Genomic DNA, 19,551 nt, shown 5'->3' on the forward strand with positions numbered 1-19,551 from the left:
ACAGAAAAATAAAAAAAAAATAAGGAAACAACTATCAATCAGTGTTATAAAAATTGAGCAATTTAGATCCTAAAGGAAAATCAATGAGTTATTTAGCAAATGACCACATGCATTTGAAAACTTTCTCCTGACTTTCCTAAGTTACTGGAAAGATTTCCATTAATACATATCTCACCAATGTTTCTTATATATGCCTTGCCTTGCACAAGTACACTGAGACAAATAATATGCATAATGTAAATCTCATATGTTTTCACTTAGTAAGTTATATAGTTAATATATTTCAAGTACATGTAACAACATTCAATTGACAAGCCATAGTGTTGCCACATAGTAAACCTGTCTTTAGAGATATTTGTTCTTAAAAATCAAAATGAATCAATGAATCAGTGAAATTTACTCAAATGAGAAATGAAATTTGAAAATAGCAATTAAAATAATTTGTTATCAATAAAGTGATATATATATATATTCCAATTTTGTAATGTATATTAAAAAAATATCCTGTTTCTATTATATTATAGCCCTGGACAAGCCAAGGTATCCCAGTTCCCTAACATCTGATGAGTTTTAACCTCCAGATTATGATTTTTCTAAGACGAGTGGATCTCTTTATTGTTTAATCAAATGATAAGCTAAGTAAGACAGATTATCCCCACAGTAGTAAGTTTCTTGAAATGCACACAGAAACAGAATAAACAAAAATTAGGACAAAGTATATGAAACTACCGGTAAAAATAGGTAAAAAAAAAAATTGAACAGAGTTGTAATAACAAACCAAATAATATACATCCATGACAGAAATTTCCCAAATGGTCCCGGACATGTGTCCCTGTGATGTGACACTCCAAAGTATGTATATTGCTATCAAATTTTCAACAGTGAAGTAAACAGCTTCTCACTTCAACATAATGTCTGGTAACTAATACCATTGCAGAGAGAGGTCAGAGCATGATGCGTCATTAATGTCAGTCTTCAGTCGCTCGTATTTATCTCCCCAGAAGTTGTATTGTCTTGGAGGAAAAAGGTGTCTGGGGGGTTTTTGGAAATTCTTACTGCTTACTAAAGCAGTTCTACATTAAGTGCAACCCATAAAGTTAGATAAACATCTAATAATACCAAATTTAAGGAAATTATTCTTTTTGGGAAACTTACAGAAATGTATAGAGGTCAATTTTTTCAAAGAATTTAAACAACAACTCTGACATTTTCAGAGTAACCCCTTGTATCTGTATCTTGCTTTTACTCATTATAGTGTTCTACACCTTACTGACTAGTGTTTAAGATTTTAGCATCCAAATAATCTTCTCTTTACTTGAAAGCTAATGAGGCAAAAGGAATGAAAAGGAAAAGGAAAAACAAAAAACTGAAAAAGTAAGAGAGAGGTAGGGATCTGACCTAGTGGTGAACATGCTTGTTGCAATTTCATTCCTGGCTCCAGTTCCTGATTGCAGCTTCTTGCTAATGCAGTGATGATGGCTCAAGCTGTTGAGTTCTTGCCACCCATGTGGGAGACCTGGATTTAGTTCCCCAAGTCTGGCTTTGGCCCAGATATCACCTGGCCATTGTGGGCATTTGGAAAATGAACCAAAGAATGGAAGCACTCTCTCTCTCTCTTTCTCTTTCTCTCTCTCTCTCTTTCTCTCTCTCTCTCTCTCTCTCTCTCTCTGTTTATGTGTGTGTGTACATACATATTCTCAGATGAAAGAAAAAACAACTTACAGCAGAAGAGAGAAAACTATAAAACACTATAACAAAAATCAGCATTCATTTTCATAACTTATTTGTAGAACTACACAATACTCAGTATGGTCTTTGGAATTCTTTATATATTTGTATAATACCCTATTAAGGGCTATGTAAAAATTTAATTGGTTTTCTTTTTCTTCTTTTTTTTTTTTTTTTTTTTTTTGACAGGCAGAGTGGACAGTGAGAGAGAGAGACAGACAGAAAGGTCTTCCTTTGCCGTTGGTTCACCCTCCAATGGCTGCCGCGGCCGGCGCGCTGCGGCCGGTGCACCGCGCTGATCCGATGGCAGGAGCCAGGAGCCAGGTGCTTTTCCTGGTCTCCCATGGGGTGCAGGGCCCAAGCACCTGGGCCATCCTCCACTGCACTCCCTGGCCACAGCAGAGAGCTGGCCTGGAAGAGGGGCAACCGGGACAGAATCCGGCACCCTGACCGGGACTAGAACCCGGTGTGCCGGCGCCGCTAGGCGGAGGATTAGCCTAGTGAGCCGCGGCGCCGGCCTTAATTGGTTTTCTATTCAACTCCATAATTACTGGCATTCAGATAACATTTCATGGGGCTTAAATCTATGGGTAGCAACTCTTACAAATGATCTGCAGTATTTGAAAATTCATAGCATTGTCTTCTCTCCCCCTTTCTTCTTTTTCACTTATATAAGCATTCAATAATGATGCTCATATTTGCACATTTTTTTATTGTCAGGATCTGTGTTAGGAGCTAGTGTAGCATAATGAACATCATGGTATAATCCTGTCTTGCAGAGCTGCCAAATTTACCTAGGAAAGCAAACAGTAAAGAAAGTATTTATGAAGAAAATGAATGTTACAAGAAGGGAATTGAAAGTACAATAAGTATAATTCTTGTGTACTAAACCTAAGATAGCTCAGAAAACTATAGAAATAACAGAGAGACAGGCTTTGGATAACACTGAATTCTTTCTGACAAAATTTGCTATCTTTCAAGCAAATGCTTAGGATAAGAAAAAAAAATCACCTTCTCTTCCAAATAAGATTGAGTGATTTGAGACTAACATTTAGTGATTGTGAAGTCTTCTGTACTCCTGTTTTTCTCTATATATTTATACTAGGGCCACTCAACCTTGGTGTGCCTGAATGTTGTTTCATTTTTACTAAGAAGATCCACCTCTACCTACTTCTGAGAAGGAAATATGCCTTTGAACTGTCCTTAGGTTTCACATCTTAGCTTCTGTTTTCTCCCTGGATTTCTGCCTCCCTTATTACATGTCATAGAAATCAACAAATGCCTAAGAAGAAAAGTTATAATGGCTTGCCATTCTCTTTCCTGAGAATTCTGAGTATAAAAGTCTGACTACTTTGCACTATAATTTATTGTTTTCCCCACCCCGGGAGTCTTCAGCCCATACATGTAGCAAGGTCTTTCAATCCAGAACTACTTGTGAATCAGCCACTTCTCAAGGAGAATATGGCAAAGAAAGTTAGGCTCATCTTAATCCATATCTTTTTTTTTTCTCAGACTTTGGCTTCTGAACATCTTTCAATAGGTAATTTTTTTTATTTAAAAGAAGCTTTGTTGTGATTCTTGAGAGAATAATTTGTCTGATACAAGTGAATTTATCATAGTAGAAAGCAAACAGCCATGTATGTTTTCTAATTCAGCACTATTTCTAAAATTTCTATTTATCTTTTTTCAGATTTATATGACTTTTGTCACTATGTTACCTTTTTTTTATTTATTTCTTATTTCACATTTCGTGTTTTGTAGCCTACTGAAATAGTGAGACTATAAATCTGTTGTGAGTTGTTCCTGGCCATTCTCATTTAGGCAGCTTGATTCTTCTTTGAAGTCTTAGATAATTTTCTTTACTCTGAGGGACTTTGTGATCCTAGTTCACAGACATTTTCCCCCATTGAGGATGAGTTTAACCAAGAACCAAGATATCAGTAGTTTAGAGCCATTCCCACTCTCTTCAATGATAGACTTCCTGTAGCTTCTCTGTTCTTTTCCTCCCACCAGGCATTGGACCTAAGGTAGATGCTGCAGATCTTATCTTTTCTACAGATCTCATCCCTCAGAAATACTGCCTTTCGCTGTCTTCCAGTGGTCACCTAACTGCTCCTCGGTTATTTGGGGATTTCTCTTTCTTTTTTTTATTTAAGTCTAACAATACAAAAATAGTTTTAAGTCTAGCAATACAAAAATAGTTTTCTTGTAACTTGTGCAGACATAATTATTGAATGTTTCTCCATGAATCCTCAAATATCCAATCAGAATTGCAGAATTCTGTTCTGCTAGGAATTTTACTCCATGGATAGTTTACTTGTTTTATGTTCTGTTATTTTTGGAAATCATATATTTTGTTTATAACTAGATAATAACAAAGCAATTTTTTAAACATTTTACATATCTATAAAGGACACCATTGACATCTCCATAATTAATTGATTTTGGAGTATTCATAAATTTGGCAGTGCTAGATTCAGATAAAATTATTACATCTTTAAAATGTAGATACTAATCTGATCTCAAAGCGTTAAATTATGTCATGTATCAGCTTAGACCAGTTCTAATTACAGTATAGATGACTATACATTAACGGTTTGATCAAACCCCACACATTCTTCTGATAGTCTATCTAATTCAAAATCCCAAAATCCTGAGATTAAATAGAAGTTAATACATGTCTTTTTTTTTTTTTTTTTTTTTTTGACAGGCAGAGTGGGCAGTGAGAGAGAGAGAGAGACAGAGAGAAAGGTCTTCCTTTGCCATTGGTTCACCCTCCAATGGCTGCCACGGCCAGTGCATCGCGCTGATCCGATGGCAGGAGCCAGGTGCTTCTCCTGGTCTCCCATGCTGGTGCAGGGCCCAAGCACTTGGGCCATCCTCCACTGCACTCCCGGGCCATAGCAGAGAGCTGGCCTGGAAGAAGGGCAACCTGGACAGAATCCGGCGCCCCGACCGGGACTAGAACCCGGTGTGCTGGCACCGCAGGCAGAGGATTAGCCTATTGAGCCGTGGTGCCAGCCAATACATGTTTTGAATCTGCGTGATCAGTAGTAAATATTGAGAATTATAAGTAGATATTTATGAATATTAATTCCTTCAGCTATGGTATATTAATTCCCTTTCCCAAATATAAGCAACATGAAAGAGGAACTATTTCCAATATTAGAAATATTTGTTCCTTATTGTAGGTTTTTCATGCACATCTGATAACTAAATTAAGAGTTATCAATGGATCTAAAAATGGCTTTGCTGGTTAATATACTCTTTATCAATATAGCCTTTATATTAATATACAATTCTGCCTTCCTGCTAATATTTTGAAGATATGAAATGGAAATGTAAATAGGAGTTTGCTGTTGCCTAAATAATTGTCCCTAAAAGACCCAGAAGAAGAAGATATTATGGATCTAAAATATTTGTCTTTAGTGACTGATAAATTGAAAATAATAAAAGCATTTCACCAATGCCATTTGAATACTTACAAACCATGCCATGTTTAAAATTGCAGATTGCTTCTGAGGACGTCCTTTTGTTGTATTGTTCCAGTTCATTTTGTTTTTGACAGAAGTTCAGACATTGTCTTCATTTCTATTATTTGTGAAGAAGTTATGATAGAATCTAACTGTAGGGGCCTGTGTAATTTTAAAAGGAATGCTGTTTCGCCTATTATTTGTTACATGTGTAACCTATTAAAGATTATAGATAATGATTTTTTTGCACCAGCACAATCCTCCTGTGCTTTAGTTTTTGTTTTATTATTTTGCTTAAGATTTTCCTGAAGATTAGAATTACTTATCTAAAGAAGAATATGAACAAAGATGTCAGACCAACCAAATAAACCTAATTGTATGATTTTGCAGAACACATTAAGAATATAAGAAAATAGATAATTTAAAAAAATGGAGCCGGCGCCGCGGCTCACTAGGCTAATCCTCCGCCTTGCGGCGCCGGCACACCGGGTTCTAGTCCCGGTCGGGGCGCCGGATTCTGTCCCGGTTGCCCCTCTTCCAGGCCAGCCCTCTGCTGTGGCCAGGGAGTGCAGTGGAGGATGGCCCAGGTGCTTGGGCCCTGCACCCCATGGGAGACCAGGAAAAGCACCTGGCTCCTGGCTCCTGCCATCGGATCAGTGCGGCGCGCCGGCCGCAGCCCGCCGGCCGCGGCGGCCATTGGAGGGTGAACCAAGGGCAAAAGGAAGACCTTTCTCTCTGTCTCTCTCTCTCTCTCTGTCCACTCTGCCTGTCAAAAAATAAAAAAAAAAAAAAAAATTAAAAAAAAAATGGAGTAGAGTCTATTATATTTATTTCTCTTTCAAGTTTTGTCAATTAATTTTATGTGTGCAGAATTATAAATATTTCAATACTCCCTCTACTTTCAAATTTCCTATTTGATCAATTTCTGATGAGTTTTACATTTTAATAACATATCTTCAAAATGTAATATAACAGAAATTTCATTAAAATTCTGCCTACATATAAAATTTCATTCTAAGGATTGATGAAGAAGCATATAACTATTATTTTAAATGAAAAATGTGCATACTTGATATTCACAAAATGTATGTGTGTGCATAAATTTATAACGAATATTTTTATTAAAATAAATATTATAAATGTTAAAATATTCATTTTTCTTTTTTTAGTTCATGGTCATATTTTTTCTTCAAGGAGTAAATTATCCATAATCAAAAACAGCAATTATTTATTTATTGTAAAAAAGTTTATATTTTCTAATATGCTTTAAAATATATATTGCAGAATATCTGAATTATGCTAATTAGCTTATACAGTACTGCACATACTGATCTTTCTTGTGGCTAGAACTGTCAAAATCTACTCATTAGTGATTTTTAGAGAGATGATACATTGTTGTTAACATTGTTATTAACTATAGTCACTGCATTATATGATAGGTTTCTTGAACTTATTCCACTGTGAAACTGAAATTTTATATCCTTGACCCACATCTTTCTCCTGTCCAACACCCTACCATCAACCCCGTCATTCTACTCTGCTTTTATGAGCTTATGTTCTTGAATCCAAATGTAAATCAGATTGTGTGGCACATGTCTTTCAGTGCTTGGTGCATTGCATTTAGCATGTTGTTTACTCAACAATAGCAACATTGACATATAAAATATATTTTCATTTCCTTATGTGAGTATATCAAGGCTATAATACACATAGTGTAGTTGTCAAATAAATGTTGTATAATTCAATACAAGCTTATTGCAGTCCCTAATATAAGAAAACTACGAAAACCTTCTCTAGGATATACACTACCAGTGATACTTTCACCTAATTTTATTTGCATTTCAGTCATCAGATTAGATCTGCCCTCCATAGCTAAACAGTTATCAAGAGTTGTCTGACTTATATCTGCTTCTACTACCTTTGCTGCGGCTTTATCACCTCATTCTTGCTCTCTTGGGATACTGCGTGTTTTTCCCTTTTTTATTTTTTTATTTTTTTTTTTACTTTTATTTAATGAATATAAATTTCCAAAGTACAGCTTATGGATTACAATGGCTTCCCCCCCATAATGTCCATTCCACCCGCAACCCTCCCCTTTCCCGCTCCCTCTCCCCTTCCATTCACATCAAGATTCATTTTCAATTCTCTTTCTATACAGAAGATCAGTTTAGCATACATTAAGTAAAGATTTCAACAGTTTGCTCCCACACAGAAACACAAAGTGAAAAATACTGTTTGAGTACTAGTTATAGCATTAAATCACAATGTACAGCACACTAAGGACAGAGATCCTACATGAGGAGTAAGTGCACAGTGACTCCTGCTGTTGACTTAACAAATTGACACTCTTGTTTGTGGCCTCAGTAATCACCCTAGGCTCTTCTCATGAGCTGCCAAGGCTATGGAAGCCCCCTGAGTTCACCGACTCTGATCTTATTTAGATAAGGTCATAGTCAAAGTGGAGGTTCTCTCCTCCCTTCAGAGAAAGGTATCCCCTTCTTTGATGACCCGTTCTTTCCACTGGGATCTCACTCCCGGAGATCTTTCATTTAGGTTTCTTTTTTTTTTTTTTTTTTTTTTTCCCAGAGTGTCTTGGCTTTTCATGCCTGAAATACTCTCATGGGCTTTTCAGCCAGATCTGCATGCCTTAAGGGCTGATTCTGAGGCCAGAGTGCTGTTTAGGACATCTGTCATTCTATGGGTCTGCCGTGTATCTCACTTCCCATGTTGGATCATTCTCTCCCTTTTTTATTCTATCAGCTAGTATTTGCAGACACTATTCTTGTTTATGTGATCCCTTTGGCTCTTAGTCCTATCATTATGATCAATTGTGAACAGAAATTGATCACTTGGACTAGTGAGATGGCATTGGTACATGCCACCTTGATGGGATTGAATTGGAATCCCCTGGTATGTTTCTAACTCTACCGTTTGAGGTAAGTCAGCTTGAGCATGTCCCAAATTGCACATCTCTACCCTCTCTTATTCCCACTCTTATATTTAACAGTGATCACTTTTCAGTTAAGTTTCAGCACTTAAGAATAATTGTGTATTGATTACAGTATTCAACCAAAAGTATTAAGTAGAACAAACAAAAAAAAAATTCTAAGAGGGATAACATATTAAGTTGTTCAGGGCGAGGGCTGATCAAGTCACCGTTTCTCATAGTGTTCATTTCACTTTAACAGGTTTCCTTTTTGGTGCTCAGTTAGTTGTTGTGTTCTTCTCAAACAGACTTAATTTGTTCCTACAACAGAGAAGTATGCTATATTATGATTTCTGTAATTTCAATCCCACTTACCCAGCTCACTCCTGCCAAATGAATTTATCACACCTGTTGGGTGGTAACTGGAATGAAATAAAAGAATCCTTAGCAGTCCTCCATCCCCCTTAAGGCCAAATACATATGAGCAAATCTACCTTTACCTTGTATGAGTACTATTTCTAATTTAAACAGAATTTTCTTCCTATTGTCTTTCAAAAAAACTGCATAAAAAATTTACTTATTTATTTGAAAGACCAAGTAGGAGACACACACACACTGGCACACAGAGAGAGAGAGAAGGAGGGAAGAGGGAAAGGGAGAGGGAGGGAGGGAGGGAAACAGTGAGGGAGGGAGGAAGGGAAGGAGGGAAGAGAGGGAGGGAGAAAGAGAGAGGGAGAATTATATCCTGTGGGTCACTCCCCAAATGGATTCAGCAGCCAGCTGGGCCTGCCTGAAGCCAGGAGACAGGAATTCCATCTGGGTCTCCCTGATGGGTGACAAGTTCCCAAGTACTTGGCTCATCCATTGTTTTCCCATGTGCATTAACAGGGAGCTGGATTGGAAGAAGAGCAGCCAGGACTGGAACCTGTTCTCCAGTATGGGATGCAGCAGTGGCTTAACTTGTTGCACCACAGTGTTGGCTCCCATCAAAAATTTGATGTGATTTTTCTCATCTCTATAAATGCTTATCACCTCATGACTCAATTTCCCAAATCTGAAGCCCCACACACTAGTAGCAGTACTGTTCACTCACATATCTTATGCTTCAGTGTCTGTTTCTTTCTCTCTTCCTTTCTTCACTTGTCTAATCCTACTTTAAAATCATCCCATCCCTGGTTTCTCAGTAGCCTGCTGATCCAGTATTGGAAAGAGCTGTTTTTTTTTTTTTTTTTTTTTTTTTTTTTTTTTTTTTAGGAAAATGGGCATTTATTCCATTGCCTGATTTGTTGGGGGGCAGTGATCTATTGCTTGTTAAATAATCTAGGTACTCATTTTTATACTAGATTCCTCCATGAATGTGCTTATACCTGTTGTCTGAAGGGACTATGAAATATTCTGGTAAAAATATGCCAAAAAAAAATCTTCCTCAAATAAAACGCCATACTCAAATGCAGGCCATAAGTAAAGGTCTCAATTATACAGAACTGAGAAAAAAAAAAAAAAAACCTTCAACAGCAAATTATTCTCATGGTTAACATAACCAAGATCCATCTGATGGCCAAGTACACAACATGGCACAGGTTTAAGTTCAGGCTGGCCAGTTATTACCACACAGGAAAGTCTCATTGCTCCTTAGCTGTACTACTGGCTAGAGCCAACATTCCACTGGGTTCTATTAACAAAAGGATCATTTGGGGGGTAAGAAACCAGTTACTTAAATCTCAATCAGCTTAACATTCATTGAAAGAAGTTTAAAGGTTGGAAAACTAGGAGCATTATACAATAAAATTTGGCTTATCTGAGGACCAAACATATTTAATTTGGTTTGAGATAGAATGCATCAATTCATCTAATATCAAATTACAAAAAATTGCATTTCACTGGTTTTTTATCCCCCCCCCCCTTCTGAATGGAGCTAGCACATTTTCTGAGGTTTCCCAACACAAGCAAATCAAGTTGATAAGCATGATAAACCTTTGCTAAGGCAACTTCAGCAGTGAGTTCTCGTCAATGAAAACCAGCAGCCAGAATTTTGCTTACAAAAAGGTGGCGAAGACACCAAATGGTCAGCACACAGAAGCCTCCTCACTGCTAAAAATGTGTGCGTGCACACGCGGGATCGTGGCTTCATTAAATAACGGCCCTCAAACCAGACCCAATCAACGTCTGCATTTGTGTACCTTCTCACACGTTCCACTTGAGTTTTTAATTTATGAAAAGACACCGCTACATTTCAGACAAAATATATATATATTTTTGAAATCTTTACAATAAATCATGATGTCTGAGCGTCCACAGAGCACAGGTTAGTTTATTGAAGTACTCCGTTCCGCTCCCGGGAATGCAAATAACCCTGGTAACAGTGTGTACACAGTCTCCTCTTTGCCTTTTTTTTTTTTTTTTTTAATCATTTTAAAGCAAATAATACATTTGACTGTAGGTCAGTCTGTAGAAATAATCCTTTGGAAGGAAATCCCCCAGACCCGGTTGGCGGAGGGCGGTTCTGTGTCTCCGGGATGTCGCCGCGGGTTCCGAATCTTCAGATAAAGTGCTCTTGGCCCTGTCCAGCAGAACCCAGAGGCCTGCAAGGCCTGCGAGCGCTGGGGCCGCGCCCTCGGCCTCCGTCATACGAACTCCAGCTTCCCGTGCCCGCTGTACATGCCCCAGTGCACCAGGGACAGGACTTTGTCGTGGCTGAGGTCGGCGTGCCGGAGTTTGTCGCAGGCCGCACAGCAGCTCTCGTGCCCGCTGACCGGCACCACGCACTCCAGGTCCAGCTTGGCCACCTGGCCCTTTTTGGAGTGATGTCCGTGGAAGCTGTAGTGCAGCCGGGACAGCATCTGCTGCCTCTGGTCCTGCAGTCTCTTGTTCTCGCTCCGCAGCATCCTCAGGGCCAGCATGATCAGCAGCACGAGGATCAGCCCTCCCGCGATCGGCACGGCGATCACCGCCGCCCGGAACCACAGCTCCTTGGAAGACGTCAGCTCCTGCACCTTGGTGATGAGGTTTCTGTTCCCGTCATGCTGGTACCTGTTCCCTTGTCCTGGGGCCTCTCCCCTGGGTGCAGGGAGAAGGTCATGCAGCCCTCTGTAATTGCACATGTCCTCATGACAGCATTCCAATGTGGGCACGCCGGTGCCGGAGTGGTTGTGTGTCTGTTTGGCTTGGCACACGTCTGCTGAGCTTGGACAGACTCCAGGCAGCCGTGGGTGAGTGGGGAGTTTGTGTTCTGAGGATCCAGCAGTCTGGAGAAGCAGGCGCTGAGCTCCGACTTGCACATGTACCCAGTCGCCACGCAGTGGGCAGCATCACAGTAGCACCGGATTTCACCTCTGGTGAGCAGCACGGCCATGGCGCAAAGCTCGAGCTGCAGCCACACGAAGATGTAGCTGGAGTGGCGATCCATGGACGCCGCCCCTCGGGGCGCGCCGTCAGCGCCGGGGCCAGGGGCCGGGCCGCGGCCGCAGCATGGAGAGCGGCCGCCGGCTCCTCCGGCCTCGCGCGCTGCCCGCGCCGTGGGCTCCCGGCCGCGCTGCGCCCCCACCCCGAGCGCCCACCCTCACGCCGCCACTCGGCGGAAGCTCCCGGGAGCGCCGCCAGGAAAGAGCTGTTTTTAACCACTTTCATTTGTCCATCACCTTACTAAAATTTTGTTACATAAAAATCAAAAGTGGGCCAGCATTATGGATAGTTGGTTAAGCCTTTGCTTGCAGGGCTGCTGGTTAGAGTCTTGGCTACTCCACTCTATTACAGCTCCCTGCTAATGCTAATATGCCTAAGAAAGCAGTGGAAAATGGCCCAAGTGCTTGGGTCCCTGCACCCATGTGGGAGACCCAGAAGAAGCTCCTGGCTCCTGGTTTCAACCTGGCCCAGCCATGGCCATTGGAGCCATTTGGGGAATGAACCAGTGGATGGAAGATTCTCTCCCTCTATCTGTCTCTCTGTCTCTGTCACTGTCTCTCTTCATATATATATATATATATACACACACACACATATATATATGTATATCTGTATCTCTCTCTATATATATATCTGTATCTCTCTCTCTATATATATATATATCTGTAACTTTGCCTCTCAAATAAATATTTTTTTAAAAAATCAAAATCAATAACCCATATATTCATCTAAGTTATAGGATTACCAGTATCCTGCATTATTTTACAACAAACTTACCATCCACCCAACGTTGTTCTAATACTCAGTGTTCAGTGTATTTTAAACTTATAGACATGGATGTACAGTTCTAAACACATCAACATGCATGCTATTAACTAGATTTCAGTATTTGTTTAGAGATTTAAACAAAATTTATATTCAATGAAATCTTCAGTATCCCTTAAGTGATTTTTGACAAATAGATGCTTCTGTGCAATCCAAACTGTTTTTTTTGTTTTGTTTTGTTTTTTTGTTTTTTTTTTTTGTTGTTTTTTTTTTGACAGGCAGTGTGGACAGTGAGAGAGAGAGACAGAGAGAAAGGTCTTCCTTTGCCGTTGGTTCACCCTCCAATGGCCGCCGCGGCTGGCACGCTGCGGCTGGCGCACTGCGCTGATCCAATGGCAGGAGCCAGGTACTTAACCTGGTTTCCCATGGGGTGCAGGACCCAAGTACTTGGGCCATCCTCCACTGCACTCCCTGGCCACAGCAGAGAGCTGGCCTGGAAGAGGGGCAACCGGGACAGAATCCGGCGCCCTGGCCGGGACTAGAACCCCGTGTGCCAGCCCCGCAAGGCAGAGGATTAGCCTATTGAGCAGCAGTGCCGGCCACAATCCAAACTCTTAACAAAGGTGGAGTACTATCATTACTCCATTCCTCTTACCCCTTCCTTCTTCTCTCTTCCTATTCAAACTCCTTCCACATCCCAAATGCAGTGATTTCTTTTTCTTTTTTCAATTTAAATTTTTTCCTGTTCTTGAACGTCATTTGATTGGAATTGCATGATTTGCTCTTTTTTTCAAAGATATTTCACAGTTCATTCTTTTCCTCAATTTTGTTTATTTATTCGAAAGAGAGATAGGGAGGTAGGGAGCCAGGAAGGGGAGAGAGAGAGAGAGAGAGAGAGAGAGAGAGAGAGAGGAATGGAGAGTCTTGTTTTATGTTGGTTGGCTCAGGAAGGCCACTCAGGCAAATTATGTGTGATATACGAATTGTTATCTGAAAACCCATCTTTCTAAAAGTAGAGAGGGCTTTTATTCATTCACTCATTCATTCATTCTTTCACTCATTTACAATTCATTTATTTATCTATTTAAAAGAGAAAGAAAGCCCCCATACATCAGTTCACTTCCCAAAATATTCACATGTTGGGAGTTGCAGGCCAGGCCAGGCTGAAACTAGGAGCCAGGAACACAGGAATACAAATACTTGAACTATCCCTGCTGCCTCTCAGGGACCACATCAGTAGTATGTTGGAAATGGGAACTAGAGACAAGCATTGAACCTACGGGTATCTATACAGGATGCAGACATCTTAATCATTAATGCCAAATACACTCCACAAAAGTTTTCTTTTTATTGTGAGCAGCTCATATTTGTTCATTATGTATGTTTTATAATAATATTTACATTTTATGAGTACTTCAAAAGGAAGGATGGTCAAATTATGATCTGATGCCCAAAAGTAGCCTGCCATATGTTTTTTTTTATAATTTGTACACTAGTGGATTTTATATTATAATTATTGAAATGATAATAATAAAAATAAAATATCATTTTAAAATTTAAATTTCAAGAATTTCAACTTTCAATAGCCAAAGGATTCATTGAGTCTCTCACTCTCATTGTCTGTGGCTACTTTCACTCTGTAGTGATCATGTGCTTGTATCAAAGAAACTCACAAAGTCTACCATTTTTACTATCTGACCCTAAACAGAAAACAGTTTTAGAACTCCTCTTGTAAAGAAATCTCTACTCCATATTTCCAGGAAGCTTGTGGTACCAAATGTCACATTCACTTGACCCAAATCTAATTTATTAGCAGCTAGTACACACAGTTTCTATGCGTGTTTTCAATGTCACACTATAGGCAGTCTCCTGGTCTACCTGCTTCCCTGCCTAAGAGCTCAGAGGTATTGAGAGTAAGCTCAGATTATACAACCCTTACATAAGATGCACAGTAATGTAACAGATAAAAGTTGACTCTAGATAGGCAATGCTCAACCAATTGGTTATCAAAGTATGTGATGCTGTTTTTATTTCACTTCTAATATTATTACTTCTTTTTATATTACACCTTATTTTTCTTGGTTAATTCCTTCTTCAGTTCTCTCTCTCTCTTCTCTCTCTCACTCTCTCTCTCTTTCTCTGTCTCTGTGTGTCTATATCTAACTCTTTGTTTGTGTGTATGTGTGTGAAATGTCATTAGATTTATCACTAGGAGACAAAAAAGAAACAAAAAATGTTTTGTGAATTCAATAGCAGTCTCCATAGAAATTAGAAAAGTTGTGACATGATAAGATATGGATCCTGATAGGACCTTTTGAATAGTGACTTGTGGACTGAAGAGCAGCAAATTTTGATTCTAAGCCTACTATTCATGCAAATATATTGTAACTTAAAAGTGAATCTTATGAGGGTGCAGGTGTTGTTTGCCTAATCCATAGTAAATTAATTTTATGCATATCATACCTAAAAATTGAGGACTATAATTCAGGAGACATTATAAAATTATGCTGCTTAAAATGGAGAAAATGGTCTAGAATGTCAGGGTATAGTAATGAAGGCTACTGTAAGATTCTGCTTTAAAGGCACAAACCTATGGAGGAGCAGCACTGTTTTTATTTGGCTGCAAGGAAATCAGGATTCTAGGGAGAATGGTTCTCTTCCTGACACAAAGCAGCCACCAAGTACTTTCCTACCTACACATACCAGGAGGCAAGCAGAGAGTCCTCTGGCTACAATTAAGGCATTCATAAAAGACTATTTAGTATAAAAGAAAGAATAAACCAAGTTAAAAGCTGTGAATCTTTCAAACTGTTATTCTTTGGTGGTGAAGTGGAGAAAATAATAAGAAAATTGCATTGTTACATTGTTCTGTTTTTTACCTCATGCATGATAGCTGAAAGAAACATCAACTGTGCTGATGGGATGGAAATCTCACAACAGCAGTGATTGATGCCCAAACAATGTTCAACTGAGTGTGTATGAGAAAAGAGGACTAAAGTATGCATTATTTCTACATTGTTTCTGAATGTCTTTCTTATTGATGACCTAGATATAGTAATGGATGTTATTGATTTTAATTGACAGTCAAATATCCGGTCAGTTAGCCCCAAATCTTTCCTGTGAACTCAAATGTGATGTAATGTGACTACCAATAACAAGAATGCAACAGAAAGGAGTTAGAAAAATAAAGGAGATTTTAAAATGAAAATCAATTTCGTAGAGAGTTTCTACTGAATAATTTATTATCAAGCATATAATATGATATCTTAATATTCAGTGTATGCCTTGGATTTCCACATATTTTAAATTAGGGAATTATCTAACTTTAGAGGTAAACTCCTGAGTATTTTCTTCTCTTTCTCTTCAAAGAACCTGGCCAGATCATTTTATTCTGAATTTGTCTCATCATTTTCTGTGTCATTGTTATCTCATCATTATCTGCATCAGTATTATTGAAAGGCAAAAGAGGAAAGTGAAATATCTAGATGGAATTAGCCATCTTAATCTGATTTTTATTCCCTTGATCTGGACAAGGCGCACCATCAAGAACTTCTCAGGAATAGATTTTCATTCTGCAGTTCTATAACTGAATAATTTTTGAAGCACTGAACTCAATAGTAATCATCACATGGCTTTAAGAAAATGATACCTTAAAATTCTGTCAGGAAAACCTGAGCATTTGCAATTAGGTGGGTAAAGTAACTTTAAAATACTGTGTGACTTCTTTTCTGAAGGAAAGCCACATAATAAAAGAAACCTTACTTTTTCATTTTTGCCCTTTCGAGTTCTGCTCTACTTGATGTCTGCCTCAGTAACTGCATTCAGGCACTTTGGTTCCACTTCAGCACTTTCACTTTGAACTTGAAGTATATCATTGGAGACTACCCGTTCAAGGTCACTTGTTCACACAGTGCTATAGAAACAACTCAAAACCATGAATGGCATCATGTCACCTAAAGCCAGTTTGCTTTTCACACACTAAGAGTTGACTTCTGGAAAAAACATCCCTTACTTGGTTGCCAAAGGATCTATAAAGGAGAATCTCACTTCCCGTTGAGTCTTCGGGAAAGAACTAAATTAAGTCAGGGTATGTGCTTCCTCAACTGTCTTTAAAATTAGGAAACCTGCACGTGCATTGTTAAATTGTTGTTTATGTTATCCCAAGTGAGTCTGGAGAAATGGGACTTTCAGCCTATGATAGCCATGGTTTCTTTCATTTTTTTTTTCTTTCTTTCTATTCTTTTTTTAATCAAAGTATGACAGGAGATTCTGTCAGTTGAAAAGTAAAGTTTTAAATTAGCCTAACAATAAGTTTATTTTGCCCCTTAAAAGTCAAAGGAATGGAGTTCATTGTTATGTATTCTCTAGATCTTTCAGTGAATGCAGATTGAATGACGAATTAGTGTGTTATGATAAAATGTCCACCTTAAGTATAAATTCTTAAATACTCAGCACATTCTTTTTTTAATCAATCTTCCTATGAGTACTCAATAAATGATAAATAGTTCCTCTTCCACACAATCTCCTTTTGTAGATGCCCAGAGGAATAATACTGAGTGTGTTTTTGCATGTTTCATGAACATGAGATCTTAATCCTCCAAAGGGTGGTTACTCTCTGGCAAAGAAAAAGGAGACTTCCCAGGGCTATGCTAAATTTCTTGTATGACAGAGACTCATTTAGGATCATAAAAAAATTTACATGAATAGAAGTCACTGCACTGTCACTTCATGTGGTGCTAATTTTAAGCCTTTATTTGGAAATGAATAAACCAATTGATCACAGACTTCATTAATATTTATTTGCAAGGGTGGGTGCTCAGTTATGAAACATGGGTAGAACATGTATTTTCCAAAGACTTATAGCTTAGGTCGAGAGCAATGGTATCTTTAAAAAAAAAAAGAAAAAGAAAAGAAATACACTTCTGAAAGTTATCATTGTGCCGCAGTTCATTGTGCTCTTACTTGAGACATTGGCATCTGATATAAGAGTGCTGATCTGAGACCTGGCTGCTCTGATTCCAATCTAATTTCCTACTAATGCACCTGGGAAGGCTGCAAAAGATGTTCCAATTTCTTGGGTCCCTGTACCCTCGTGGGAGATGAGGATGCAGTTCTTGGCTCCTGGCGTTGGCCTTGCTCACCCTTAGCTGTTATAGCCATTTGGGGAGTGAACCATCAGATGGAAGATCTCTCTCTGTCTTTCTGTCTCTCTCTGTCTCTCTGTTTTTTTGTGTTTATCCTTCTCTCTCTTTTTCAGCCTTTCAAATAAATAAACACACAAATATTTTTAGAGATATGCTTCTGAAAAACAATTTTCATAATTGTTTTTGTGATACATTCAATAACACTAGAACACATTTGTCTTATATGTCATTTTTGCTCCCATTTACCAGTGCACACATTTTCAGCAAAGGTTAGAAAAATTATAAGCATGATAGGCACAGTATTTATTAAGACATGGGGTATTTTTAGTAATATAACTAGCAAGGGCTTGGATCATTATTGGCAAATGATGCCAAAATGAAAAGAAATGAATAAAATATATGAAAAGAAATATTTAATTTGAAAATGTCAAATAGTGTGAGTTAATCGTCAATGAGCATTTAAGAAGATGTAATATAATAAAAAATATATTCACAATAATGTCCTAATCTGTGTGCTCTTTTAAAAAAATCCAGGTTGGATTTTTTTTTAAGATTTATTTGCTTATTTGAAAGTCAGAGTTACACAGAGAGGAGAGGCAGAAAGAGAGAGAAGTCCTCCATCTGATGGTTCACTCCCCAATTGGCCACAATGGCTGGAGCTGTGCCAATCCAAAGCCAGTAGCCAGGAGCCTCCTCCGGGTCTCTCACATGGGTGCAGGGGCCCAAAGACTTGAGCCATCTTCTACTGTTTTCCCAGGTCTTAGCAGAGAGCCGGACTGGCAGTGGAGCAGCCAGGTCTGGAACCGGCGTCCACATGGGATGCTCGCACTTCAGGCCAGGGCATTAACCTGTTGCACCACAGTGCTGGCCCCCAGATTGGATTTTAAGATCTCATCCCTAATATTTTACATTTCAACTTCCATTATGATATACATAATTAAAACTTTTCCATACTTTTCTTTCCCTTGGCTATGAGCCAAGAAGTAGGTTTCCTTCTGTGTTTACTGGTTTTAATAAATTGGTTTAATCTTAAGAATAATGCTGTATTAGGAAAAATTATATCTAAACAGAGTATTAATCTTAATAATAAATTTACATTTATATCCATATATATATATATATTAGCCTATTGCCACTTTACAAATATTTTGTACCAATAATAGATAGTTAATATCATTGGCTGTTTAGTTGGCATATGTAACTTTAACAATGATTAAAATATGTTTGTGAGACTATCTTCATAGAAATAATAAATTGACTAGAAGATAGACTTTTTTTTTAACTTTTGTTTAATGAATATAAATTTCCAAAGTACGACTTATGGATTACAATGGCTTCCCCCCCATACCGTCCCTCCCACCCACAACCCTCCCCTTTCCCACTCCCTCTCCCCTTCCATTCACATCAAGATTCATTTTCAATTATCTTAATATACAGAAGATCAGCTTAGTATACATTAAGTAAGGATTTCAACAGTTTGCTCCCACACAGAAACATAAAGTGAAAAATAATAGATGATTTTTTTAAATGATGATGAAATCAGATCAGACCTATTGTCATGTTTAATCCCAGTCATGTTTAATCCCAGTGAGAGTCAAGTTGGGAATTGATAATTTCTTTTTTTTTTTTTTTTTTACAGAAGATCAGTTTAGTATGCATTAAGTAAAGATTTCAACAGTTTGCACCCCCATAGAAATACAAAGTGACATATATTGTTTGACTACTCGTTATAGCATTAAATCTCAATGCACAGCACATTAAGGACAGAGATCCTACATGAGGAGTAAGTGCACAGTGACTCCTGTTGTTGACTTTACCAATTGACACTCCTGTCTATGGCATCAGTAATCTCCCTATGCTCCAGTCATGAGTTTCCAAGGCTATGGAAGCCCTCTGAGTTCTCCGACTCTTATCTTGTTTAGACAAGGTCATAGTCAAAGTGGAGGTTCTCTCCTGAAGATAGACTTTTTAAAGATTATATCTGTTTATTTGAGAGGCAGAGTTACAGAGAGAGGGAGAAACAGGGAGAAATATCTTCCGTCTCAGGGTTTACTCCCCAAATGGCCGCAACGACTGGAACTGGGCCAACCTGTAGCCAAGAGCTTTCTCCGGG

General features: G+C 38.6%; 1 protein-coding gene and 1 pseudogene across 1 annotated transcript in view; one reads left to right on the forward strand and one right to left on the reverse strand.

The window, feature by feature from the left end:
• Positions 1 to 19,551, forward strand: part of KLHL1 (kelch like family member 1) — a 419,379-nt gene that overhangs the window by 290,348 nt on the left and 109,480 nt on the right. The gene's annotated exons all lie outside the window — the stretch shown is intronic.
• LOC138843691 (BMP and activin membrane-bound inhibitor homolog pseudogene) lies at positions 10,315 to 11,705 on the reverse strand (annotated as a pseudogene).

The sequence above is a fragment of the Oryctolagus cuniculus genome, chromosome 9 (assembly GCF_964237555.1).
Source record: "Oryctolagus cuniculus chromosome 9, mOryCun1.1, whole genome shotgun sequence".
NCBI lineage: Eukaryota > Metazoa > Chordata > Mammalia > Lagomorpha > Leporidae > Oryctolagus > Oryctolagus cuniculus.